At 37.7% G+C, this 12,088-nt stretch overlaps 1 protein-coding gene across 3 annotated transcripts in view; it reads left to right on the plus strand.

Annotated features, from left to right (window-relative positions):
• The window catches only part of Pls3 (plastin 3), an 82,134-nt gene that overhangs the window by 28,866 nt on the left and 41,180 nt on the right, over positions 1-12,088 (plus strand). Inside the window, exon 1 of one of the 3 annotated variants that reach the window (XM_047536755.1) lies at positions 281-394. The exons of the other annotated variants lie outside the window; for them this stretch is intronic. The gene's annotated coding sequence lies outside the window, so the exon portion shown is untranslated. Of the gene's footprint in view, positions 1-280; positions 395-12,088 lie in introns of those variants that run through there. 3 annotated transcript variants of the gene reach the window in all.

A 12,088-nucleotide genomic window follows, 5' to 3' on the forward strand; every position in this document is an offset into this window, starting at 1 on the left:
CAGGTTACTTGGCTACTGTTCAAACTCTAAATAGGTATATGGGTTGTAGCTATTTGACCTGAACCAACTTTAAATTCCCTTGGGTCCTTGTGTGGTTTTAAAAGTGGAGCTGAAATGAAAAAATAAACTTTTCTCCTAATGTCTCGTTTAAGTTAGAATTTATCAAATTCATGGCAAAGGATCGCAAGGCTCACAGGAAGGGGATTCATAGGTATTGTATCATTCTTTTGACAGGGTGTTCTCTTTTGCTAGCAGGAAGTGTTGTGACTTGCTCTCTAAAGATGCAATTGTAAGAAGAATGTTGGGTTTCCAGATTGCCAGTTCTGGGCGTGGGAGAAGGTTCTTTCTATTAGTGCAGCGAGAAAGGAAACAGGTTTGCTCTCGTCGCAGAAGGGTAACTATTTTAATATTATTTTGTTAGGCTCTAACTTTTAGATTACTAAATATTCAATCAGAAATTTACTTTTAAAAAAAGCTTAAAATTCCTATTAGTTGGTGATCATTTGGAATCACTTCCTAAATATTATCTGCTAAATTCAAATCAAATTTGTTTTGAGAGAAAGTTTTAAGGTTTAGAATCTAACCTGTTCTATGTATATTCTGTTCTTTTTCCCTTTAGTTTGGGAATATACTAGGGACTTTGTATGTTTAAAAAATTGATTTAGAACTCCCTAGTTATATAGCCATATTAATGAAGTTAAATGCCCAAAAGCTTAAACGATAGAAATTATTATCTGGGTTTTTGGGGAGGAAGGAGAGAAGAGGCAGGATTTCAAGTGCCTTTGATCCTTGTTAAATGGTTTTTCCAAATTTTGTGAAATAGAAGTTGAGGTGTCTGTCATGACAGAACATGTCATGATTAGATTAGTATTTTGCTCTTATAAAATGACTTATGTCAAACAATTCTAATGTTTATGAAGTATAAAATGCATGGAATGCCACTGGTGATGAAATTTTGGTGATATTACAGAAACCTGGCAGTGATTTCCAGAGTTCATAGATTTATCAGGGTTTACCGTCATATAAAGCAGATATTTGTTTAAGTTTTATTTCTCCAAATTTCTGGCAAAGGGCAGTGTAGCTAGTTACATAGTAAATCCCAACTCTGAGTTAAGGGTCATTTCTCGAATTGGTTTATAGTTAATATACCTGTATGAAGTAAAAAGTGAAATATGAAACACAAGAATGCAGTTTTTTTCAGTTAAATACTGTATTTGAGAGAGTATGGCACTACAGGAGGCACTTTCAGTGTCTAATAGATAAGCTTTCTGCTAAGCTCGAATTAGAAGCTAAAATTGTGTATATAGTGATTTCTGAGTTGTAAGTCATAACATTTTATGATACTTTTGTTTTGAATTGAAGCACACTAACTAATCTGATCTTGTGTGTGCATACACACACACATACCTCCCTAAGATTGCCCAGAGCTTCACTCAAATATTAATTTTCACCATAAAGAAGACTGGAAATATTTCTCAGATGTGAAGGTTAATTAATCTCATTAGCAGGAGATTTATTTTTCTATAATCTATTTGGATTTGTTTTGGAGAGTGTAAAAAATGTACTTGGGGAATATGAAAGAGATTAAAGCTTTTAAAAGGGATGTGCCCTATTTTGATCCAAAGAGTTTATATGAGCTTTAGCTTGGTAAAGATAGGAGAAGGAAAGGTATCTTTTTGTTTCATCTTTAAATTTGATATATTTAGACCATTGTTCAGACTTGCATTAAATGTCTACAAAATTCTTACCTGGTAAGCACTTAAAGAATGTCTTCAATTGAAGTTAAATTAAATGTTTCTATTATTGGGGAAGTTATTTATTAACTTGTTTTAAAATAGTCGTTGAAGAGGAAAGGAAACTTTTACTTAAAATGGAATTATTTGATATTACTCCAGGAAATGACACAGGACTGGGCACCCTTTGGGGCTTGAGTGACTCATACGTATTATTGCTGAAAAAATAAAAGATCAATTAGAATCTATCTTATACCTGATTCTAGCATAGAATAGAGGTACTTCCAGAAAATTGAATTCATTTCTTAGTAGCTATGTAGGGGTGAAATCATGGCATGTCTGGGGTTTACTTTAAAATAATTCAGGGAAAGAAAGAGGGGAAAATGGAGAGAGGACAGGAAGACAGATTAGATGAAGCAGTTGTGGGTAAATACTGATAAAGGTAGAACCTGTGATATGTTTGTGGGTGTTGGTTGTACTTTTTTCTTTTATTTGTATCTATTGAAAGTGTTCATAATACAAAACTTAAGCACAGCTTTAACTTGGAGCAATTTATATTTATTTGTGTTAACTTTGTGTCTGTAAATTATAAGCCCATCAAAACATGAACTGTGCATGAAGTACATTAAAGTAAAAGTGAAATGTGCTGCGTGTATCCAAAATTGTTGCTTTATTTGTTTGTTGTTTATTGAAGTGCTGGAATTGAACCTAGGGCCTAGCACATGCTAGGCAAGTGCTCTACCACCGAGCTGTATCCCCATCCCCCATAAAAATTGTTTCTAAACAAACTTTTGTTTGACTTTCAGCTAAATTCAAAGTACAGGTTGCAAACATCTTAGAGTTTTGTAGTGTCTTGAAGTATTAAACAAGAGTAGATAGGTAAGGCATGCTAACAGGCCAGTTGCATGTGAAGAATGTGAGAACATTGTTGTCTTGATTTTTTTTTTTTTTTATTGGTACCAGGGATTAAACCCAGGGGTGCTTAACCACCGAGCCACATCCCAAGACCTAGGGTCTTGCTAAATTGCTTAGGGTCTTGCTAAATTGCTGGGGCTGGCTTTGAACTTGTGATCCTCCTGCCTCAGCTCCTGAGCCACTGGAATTACAGGCATGCACCACCACACCCAGCCATTTTTAAAGGTTTTTGTTTTTTGGTTTTGGGTTTTAATTTGAGACCTGTCTTGCTAATGTATTAAGGCTGACCTCGAACCTGCAGATCCTCCTGTCTCAGCCTCCTAAGTTACTAGGATTATAGGTATGCATCATCACGCTTAGCTCAAGCCTATGCATTTTAAAAACCACATGAGATAACTAGATAGCCTGCCTGATGTGTGGGTGTGCTCACTTGCCCTACTCACTCCCATCAAAGTTTATTTATTCCACCAACATTTAGTAAGTGCTATTGTAAACCAAGAAACTGAATCAAGTAAGATACCAACCCTGCTTTCAAGGAGCTCACAGACAACTGGAGGAGACAGAGAAAGAAGTAAATGGTCATCACACTGAAAAGGGCTACAGCAGCATGAGGGAGTTATTGGTTAGCAAAAGCTATGACTCTATGGTGTATTTCCTTTAAAACAGTACAAACAGGAAATTTGAGATGATTTAATTGATTTTGTATATTAGAGAAATAGGAAGAGGACAAAGATAGCTTAATACAACTCTGTGCATGACTTTGCACGTAATAATCATCTCTGCTCCTTGGTCCTTCCTAAAAAACCTTTATAGGACCAAGTGTGGTGATGCATGCCTATAATCCTAGCAGCTCATGGGGCTAAGGCAGGAGGACTGCAAGTTCAAAGCCAGCCTCAGCAACTCAGTGAGACCCTAAGCAATTTAGCGAGACCCTGCCTCAAAATAAAACATAAAAAAAAAGGGCTGGTGATATGGCTCAGTGGTCAAGCACCCCTGGATTAAATCCCTGATTTAAAAAAAAAAAAAAACTTTATAGGTTTCTTGTGCATTTGCAGGGGTTGTGGGGCAGTGCACATGCAGGAGAGAGCATTCTTCTTGACATTTAATGGTAGAGTAGACAGGTGCATTGGTGCACGCCTGTAATCCCAGCTACTTGGGAGCCCAAGGCAGGAGATTCCAAAGGATGAGGCCAGCCTGGGAAACTCAGTGAGACCCTGGCTCAAAAATAAAAACTATTAAGGGCTGGCAGTGTATGTCAAATAGAATTACCAGAAGATCTAAGCGTGAAAAATAACTTTGCTGAGCAAAGTTTGCTGTTTATGTGTTGAATATTGCTTTCATAGAAATTGCTTCTCTGCACTGACAACAACAAGCAATTTTTAATAATGCTAATGTGCTAGAATTAGTGAGCTGTAAAATTCTTCACCACTTCTTCCATCTACTTTACTGCTTTATCAAGAGTCCATGTAAGTTTTCTGAAAGGAAGTAAATGAAGTAAATGAAACTCCAAGCCTCTTTGCTCCTTGAAAAAAATCCTGTAAGGAAAAAGAATCCTAAAATATAAAAAGTAAACCACATAGATACTTGAGTGTTTGGTTATGTTTATATTGAGACTAACTTATTAGCACTGATGCAGTGGGAATGGTTGTTCATACTACTTAGCATTCAAGAGGATGAAATGAAGCAATGTTAAATACAGTGACATGGAAGCTTGTCATATATAGGAATGAATGTGCCACAAGAGAAGGGAAGCATTCGTTTGCTGCTTTTTTTTTTTTTTAGTGCTTTTCTTTTTTCAAACCCTCATGCATGCTAAGTGCACACTCTACCAATGAGCTACACCCAGCCTGTGTGTGCTTATTTTCAAAGACCATGGACTGTTTCATAGTCAGAGTCAATTGTATACCAATGTTTTTGTGTTTTGTAGTACTGGGCATTGAACCCAGGGGTCTTCTACCCCTGAGCTACATCCCCAGCCCCACCCCCCCCCTTTTTTTTTTTTTGCGACAGTTTTGCTGAATTGCCCAGGCTGGCCTCCAACTTACCATCCTCCTGCCTCAGCCTCCTGAGTTGCTGGGATTACAGGCATGAGCTACTGCACCTAGCCATACCAATGTTTGAAGAAACAACTTTTAGAACTCCAAATAGTCTTTGCTGAACCTATTGTCTATATCCTATATGTTTTATACAATTAGTATTTGCTGTTTCAGTTAATGTCTAAGTTAATCCTTTACCCCTTAAATAATGAAAACAAACTCATATTAGCTAGAGGTGTCCCTGTCTACATTTTCTGGCAGCTGTTCTTATTTCTCAATATGGTCACACTTGCTAAGAGTTTTGTGAAACACTGTGTCACTTCTATTTTTATGGTAAGAGCAGTTAATTACTTCTTTTCCCATACATTCTTTTAGTTTTATATTTGCTTCATAATTCTGTGTCTTGGGCAAGGTCACTTAACTACTCCAGAAACTTATTTCTTCCAAAATATAATTTAGGTGATAAAGTTATAGAGCCCTACAGACTTAGATTTTCAATCATAATTTCTGTGATTACTGGACTTTGAGCATGCTGAGAATTATCACTCCCATTGGAACAGTGGTTGGAATATTTTTAAAGCCAGGCATTGAGTGTTTGGTTATGTTGAACATAACATGGGGGGAGTATGCAAGAGAAAGTTTAAACTGTCTTCAGAAACAATCTTCAAATAAGACTCAGCATGGATTTAGAAAATTATTCATGTGCTGTCAGTGAAAGGATAATTCTCTTTCATTGAGGAGAATTATTCTCTTTGTCCAAGTTTGAGGATCTATGTGGAAGAAGCAGATGAACTGAATCAAGTAGGATGATGGACATCCCAGTTATCTACTTAGATAACTACAGGAGGAAGTCTGTAACTAAATTGTTAAATTTCATGGCAAGAGAAAGATCAGAGGGAGGTGGAATCATTGGGAAACCGGCTTTGGGAGAAGAGGAGGCTTCTGCCTAACCTTGAAGAGTAACACTTGGATTGGCACGGAAGAAAAGTAAAAAGGAGGGTACTATAAGTGTAACAAGTAGATAAAGTGGGAGAGAAAAAAAGAGGAAGCGGGCAGGATAAAACTGAATGTGTCAATGCAGGACTTAACAGAACCTGTTCAGGGCAAGACTTATGATAAAAAGCTTGTTCTAAGTACTGTTGACAAAAAGGTAAAAGTGGTTAGGTGTGACTAGTAGGAAAACTCTAGAAGACTGGGAATATCAGGCAAAAACTAGGCAATTAATTTAGGCATAAGCAATTACAGCTTCCTGAAAGGAGACTAGCGTGCTCAGATGGTTGTGAGTACCAACTGTGGCCATTCTTAATTCAAAAGGTAATTATTGAGAATGCACTATTTGTTTTGCAGTGCTAGGGATTGAATTTTACCACTTAAGCTACATCCCCAGCCCTTTTTATTTTTAATTTTGAGACAGGGTCTCTAAGTTGCAGAGTCTGGCCTCACACTTGGAATCCTCCTGCCTTAGCCTCCCAAGTCGCTGGGGTTATAGAAATGCAGTATGAGAATACAGCAATGAATAAACTTTTTATCCCGCCCCTCTCTGGTACTGCAGATTGAACCCAGGACCTTATGCATATTAAGCAAGTGCTCTACCACTGAGCTCTACGACTCCCAGCTCTTTTGAAATTTTGAGATAGGATCTCGCTAAGTTGCCCAGACTGACCTCCAATTTATAATCCTCCTGCCTCAGCCTCTGAGTCACTGGGGTTACAGGAGACTGTCAGTGGGCCTGTTTTGAATATCTACTCTAATGAGTCTTTTTGGGGAAGTAAATTCATTCAATAAGTTGTTGAGAAGGCTATCTAGGATAATGGTTCAGAGTACTGACTTTGGTGTCAGACAGGCCTGAATTGAGACCTGGTTTGCTCTTTCTAGCTGTGTAATTTTGGCCAAGTTACTCAACTTGTCTAAACCTATTTGCTTTTCTGTAAAATAGGAATAATATTATTACCAGGTTCGTGGATTATTTTGGAGAAGTAATGAACATAAAGCATATAAAGGGTTTAGCCTAGTTCATAGCAAATAAGTTGCCTGTAACTGTTAGCTGCTAGAATAAAAACTTGCAAGTCAGCCACACAATGTAGCTCAGTAGTAAAGCACTTGCCTAGTATCTACAAGAGCCTGAGTTTGATCCCCAGCACTACAAAACAAACAAAAAACAACCTTACAAGTATATGTTTTTATATTATTTTATTAATTATTACCTGTTCTGTGCAGGCATTGTAATAGGGGATGGGATTATAAGGATAAATGAGATATGGTCCCATCCATCAAAAGAACTTTGTATAAGAGTATTAAGTACTATTCTTGTGGTGACTATACTTTCAAAATTTCAAAAAATGGTACACATGATCTGACAGTGAAAGAAGCTATCTGGAACTGTCTGAGACAATCCAGGGCTGTGCAATGGAAAGAAACATACTGTTCTGTGAAAGTTCTGGGAATAGAGGAATTTTATCTCTGTGGGGTCAATCTGAAGAGAGTTTTTTGAAAGATGCTTTTGAAGAGTAGATAGGAGAGCTGGGGTTATGACTCAATGGTAGAGTGCTTGCCTAGCACATGTGAGGTACTGGGTTTGAACCTCAGCACCACATGAAAATAAACAAAGAAAATAAAGGTATTGTGTCCATCTATAATTTTAAAAAATATTTTTTAAAAAAAGTAGATAGGAGATGGTTGTGAAGAACATTCCACTAAAAAGAACCACAGAGGAAGAGGAATGGAATTGGGAAAATACGTGGCATGTTTGGGGAATAGAGTATCTTTCAAGTGTAGGATTCAAGGGTGCAGTCATGTGATGGGAAGTGACATTGGAAAGATAAGCAGGTATGAACTCAGGAAAATTTAGGATACTAAAAACTTCTAAAGAGTTAGGGCTTCCTTTTGTATGGAACGATCATAAGATCGGCTTTTTAGGAAGTTTGCAATGAAAAGATTATATTGGAGTGAGACAGGACTACAGGCAGATCAACTGAAAGGCTTTTGGAGTAGACTAGACCTGAGATGATAAAACAATAAGATGGAAGAATCCCAGAGTTTGCAAAGGAAGAATCCAGAGGGCTTGATGATTCAATCACCCTGCATTTGTTCCTTAGGGCCAGACCAAAGTCTCAGATTTACACACCTGGATATTGAGGCAAATGGGGAAATTGGAAGCCAGACCTGGTTTGGCAGGAGGGAGGGTTGGGAAACTAATGGAACTGGGGATGCAGCTCAGTGGTAGGGTGCTTGACTAGCATGCACAAAGCCCCTGGGTTCCAGCCTCAGTACTGCAATAAACAAAGAAACAAACATTCTTTAAAGGGAAGATAATGTAGCATTAGGTTCACTTGAATCCTCCTCTCTGACTTTCCTTCTCGCTTTTCACTTCTGAGCTGAACTCTGACCATGTGCTGTAATTATGCCTGCCACTAACCTTAGGCACAAAACCCCAGCCACCCCATCTTTCTGCAGCTCCAGATATCATCTTCTCTTTCTGTTTCTGTGCCTAGAATACCTTCACATCAGTGATATCTATCTGAGAAATTCTTCCCTGTGCTCTCAAAGTTCAAAACTCATCTTCTAAGCAAACATTCCCTGGCAACCACCACTCAGTTACACGTGACTTTGATAAGCACTAATAAGATGAGTTGTTTTTCCATCTGTTTCCCCTACTAGACAGTAAGCTCTTCCACATAAAAGGGGATTTGGGGTCCTAACCAGCTATATCTGTAGCACCCAACACAATGCCTAGTCCATATTTAACCTTCAATGAAGGCTTGATGAACGTAGATGAAGAAGTGGGTAGATGTGCTAGACATTCAAGTTGAAATCCTCTAAAGTCATTAAGAAACATAACACGAAGAGCTTGAATAATTGTAGTAAGAGTAGGTGAGCTTTAGCCCACAGAATGTTGCAGACCCACCTAACCTGGAAACTAGTGCTACTGACTTAGCTTACTTGAGAGGCGGCAGGGCAGCACTTTCTGTGGGTACAGGTAGGTATGTGAAGTGTGGGTGTTGCAAAAGCAGTGCCTATTTTGGATGGTGGAAGGTAACAAATCATGTCCCTTTTTTGTTGCCCATTCTTGAATTGTTCACACGTAATGGTGGCTACCTTGTTGGGTTATCCCGCCCCCCTCTTAATAGTGAACTAATGTATTCTTCCATGTTTCATTCACCCTTTATTGCTTCATGATCTGAACTTTGTGTTACCCAATCTCTAATTTCAGTAATCAAGCTTCTCTTTCCCAATACTATTTACCTAGCAATACTAGTGACTAGGATAAAGTCTATGGCAGGTATCCCACTTTTTTAGAACCCAGGGCCTCGCACGTACTAGGCCAGCACTGTACCCACCAAGCCACATCCCATTTTTATCCTTTAGTTGCCTTTCAATTTCAAGAAGAAAAAAATGTAAAGCTGATAAAGTTGATTTTCCACAGACCAGTGTCTCAATGTGTACACCCTTCCTCCTGACTCTGACTTGGGACTGAATGGCAGTACACTAGTAAGTAGATTATTCAGTGAGCTGCTTAAGGTTAGTGCCTTAGGAAATGAAAACAGGCACCCCTCCTCTTCCTCAAATACCTTTCAGAATTTGAGTAATAGTTTCAGGTAGTTGTAGGTACACCTTTCTCAGTAAAGATTTGTGTTCAGGGTTTATGTATAGTTAAATGAGCCAGTGGAGTGGTTTCATAATTGCTGTATTGTTAGTCAAACGCTGTAATTAGGGATGACTTCATAGGCATAAGATTCTTCTAAGGGTGACGCCCTGAATTCATACCCAGTTGTACACCATATCCTTTTATGAAAAAAACAAACAAACAAGGTTTTGTTTGCTTCTGTTTTATTCCCTTAGTTGAAAATCTGTTTTCCTGTGTCTCAGAGGTTTAGGGAGAGAGAGCTCGCTTTTTTCCCCCTTGCTTCTTTCCTTATACAGAGAAGGTAGGCATTAGAGCTAGGAAAAAAACAGGATTGGGGACAGATCAAAATGGTTTGTGGGTGGGAAAATTCAGAAAAATTTAGAGACCCTGGGAGATTTTATTTTTGCTTAGCATTTCATTTGCTCAGTGGAAATGAAGGGAAAATATATTTTTCTTTCTTTGAATATCAGTTTTCTCTTTCTCCTGTCATGTAAATAAAGTTCACTTTTGTGGGAAGACAGACTGAGAAGGAAATATTTCAAAGTTAGGCTTTCCTTTTGCCTTTCAATCACATATTGTGAAATGGGGGTTAAACTTATATTCAGCAAGTACTATTTATTTTTTTACCTCTATCTTTTATTTTGCATTGCTCATGAAAAATGCAGATTAGGAGGAATGTGACAATATTATCAAGTGTGAATTGTTTTGAAAATATTTAAATTAAAATTAGCTTAGTTTTTTTTTTTTAAATGTATCACTTTTCTACTCTTGAGGTTGTGTTTAGAAACTGACCTTATGAAGGAGCCAAATTGAGTCATGGGTAAAAAGTGGCTGACAGGTTTTCTGTAGGCCCATCCTTAAATTACTTTAACTAAAGGCTTATAATTTTTATATATGCGGGAGACCTATTATACTCTGTAGTCAATAATTATAGGGGAGATGAGATAACTTTTCATGTATCCTATTTAAAAGGCTTTTAGTAGCACTAATGCCTAATATGTAGCCTCTCACATTATTTATGCAGTTATTTATTTGCCATTTTCTTTCATTAAGGATTTGAAGTTGCTAAGATTTTATAGTTTACAGTATGCCTTCATATGTGCCATCTTTAATCTTCACAAGGGCTCTGGGGAAACACTATTGCTATTCCCAAATGAAGAAACTGAGGCTCAGAGGGATTAAAGAAACTTGTTCATGGACACATATCACTTTAGGCTTTTATTAAGTCAATTAGAAAAAAATAAGAAGTTAGAAAACTTAAAAGTATATTATATTTATATATGTATGTGTTGCATTGGAATAAATTTTTTGGAATAAACTGAGGCTGTAAAATAATTTTTATGAGATTTAAGCATTTCCTAATTTTGTAAGAACAACAAAAGAACTACCTTCCTGGTCTCCTATGAAGGAATTAATAATCCTTAAAGTATCCAGAGTTTTTTCCCCTCTAAAAAACGGATATTTGTACCTTTTATTGTAGACGCTAATTCACTTTGTGTTGTACTGTAATTATTTACATGTTTGTCTCCCCAGATTGTAAATTCCTCAAGGGCAGGAACTAGGCATATTCACAGATGTTTAAAATATGGCATGAGGACAAAAGTAGGGGTAGGAAGCATGTTGGGGGGATGTGAAGAGGGGAGAAAAGAGATTTCTACCCTATTCAGCCCTGCTGCCTATGGAGGGGAGAAATGGGAGAGATTTAGTCAAATTTCCTAGTCAGCTAGAATAAGGATGGAGAGTCAGGGTGGTTACATTCAGACACATCTTTTCTAATTTTCTCTTTTATACAAAAATGTTACAGGAGTATGAGAGTGATAACTGTGTGTGGTATTTTTCATTGTTTGGGGCTTTTTTTTTTTTTTACTTACTTTACCCATTCATTCATTCATTTTTGTCGTTCCTATATCACTGGAGAGGAAAGCGTCTAGGCCAAAGTGCTCAATGCTCCAGAATTATTCAGAGTCACATTGGTAGGAAAACAGGTTTTACTCAAAGGAATGTAGATGGGAGAAACTTAATTGTTTAAAGGTTCCATCTTGGAAATCCCTGGAAATTGGCAAAGTCAGGAAAGTGACAAAAGGCCAGGAAATGTACATATGTAGGGTTTAGTTAGCCTGTAGTTAGGCCTAAGTACGTAATCTCCACCCTCATCTACTTTGTCAGGGTGGGAGGGAGTTTGCAGCCCCTTCATCCTCCACTCTCTGCTGAAGGAATTCCCTCCCCATTCAAAACAAATTGGCCAAATGTAGTCTTTTGATACTGAGGATTGAACCTAGGGGTGCTTTACCACTGAGCTACATCACCAGACCTTTTTTAATTTTTTTGCTTCATCACCAAACCTTTTTTAATTTTTTTATTTTGAGACAGGGTCTTTCTAAGTTGGTAAGGCTGGTCTCAAACTTAAGATCCTACTGTCTCAGCCTCCCTACATGCTGGGTTTACAGGCATGTGCCACCATATCTGTCTTCTCACATATTTCAAATTATTCCTGTCTCAAATTCCTAAGCTGGAACGAACAAGCCATGAGTTTCAGATTTTCTCACTTTTCAAACTTTCTGTGCCATTATTCTGCATATGATTCATGGACATGGGTAGTAATTTTGTATTGAAAACCTAATTGCTAGCCAGACAGGAGGATCACAAGTTCAAGGCCAGCCTGGGCAACTTTAGGGAAACCCTTTCTCAAAATAAAAAATTTTAAAAGGGGTTGCAGATGTAGCTCAATTCTTCCCTAACACGTGTGAGGCCCTCATGGATTCAATCCCCAGTATTGCAGA

The sequence above is a fragment of the Sciurus carolinensis genome, chromosome X, assembly GCF_902686445.1.
Source record: "Sciurus carolinensis chromosome X, mSciCar1.2, whole genome shotgun sequence".
Taxonomy (NCBI): domain Eukaryota; kingdom Metazoa; phylum Chordata; class Mammalia; order Rodentia; family Sciuridae; genus Sciurus; species Sciurus carolinensis.